The following is a 760-nucleotide window of genomic DNA, read 5'->3' on the forward strand; positions in this document are numbered from 1 at the left end:
CCGTCTAGGGCAGGAGAGCTGCCAGCCTGGACATCCAGGAGCAGGAGTGCATGAAAATCAGGGTGGTCCAGTGAGACCCCTGAGCCCTGAGCTTAGAATGTCCGTACTGGGTCAGACCAAAGGTCCATCTAGCCCAGTAGCCTGTCTGCCAACAGCGGCCAGCCCTAGGGACCCTGGAGGGGATGGACCGAAACAATGACCAAGCCATTTGTCTCGTGCCATCCCTCTCCAGCCTTCCACAAACCTTGGGCAGGGACACCACTCCTACCCCCTGGCTAATACCACTCCATGGACCCAACCTCCATGACTTGATCTCACGTCCCTTTAAACTCTGTTCTAGTTCTAGCCTTCACACCCTCCTGCAGCAAGGAGTTCCACAGGTTGACTCTTTGCTTTGTGAAGAACAACTTTCTCTTACTAGTTTGAAGCCTGCTACCCATTCCTTTCCTTTGGTGTCCTCTAGTCCTTCTTTATGGGAACTAATGAAGAACTTTTCTGAATGCACCCTCTCCACCCAACTCCTGCTTTTAGAGACCTCTATCCTGTCCCCCCTCCGTCTCCTCTTTTCTAAGCTGAGAAGTCCCAGTCTCTTTAGCTTCTCTTCATATGGGACCTGTTCCCAACCCCTGATCATTTTAGTTGCCCTCCCCTCTCCCAGCCTCTCTCTTCCCCTCTCCCACCTGCTTTTCCCAGTCTCCCCCAGTTTTGTTCAATAAAGACAGATTCCATTTTTGAACACAATTGTCCTTTATTTTGTACA

Source organism: Pelodiscus sinensis, chromosome 24, assembly GCF_052426305.1.
Source record: "Pelodiscus sinensis isolate ZL-2025 chromosome 24, ASM5242630v1, whole genome shotgun sequence".
NCBI classification, from domain to species: Eukaryota; Metazoa; Chordata; order Testudines; family Trionychidae; genus Pelodiscus; species Pelodiscus sinensis.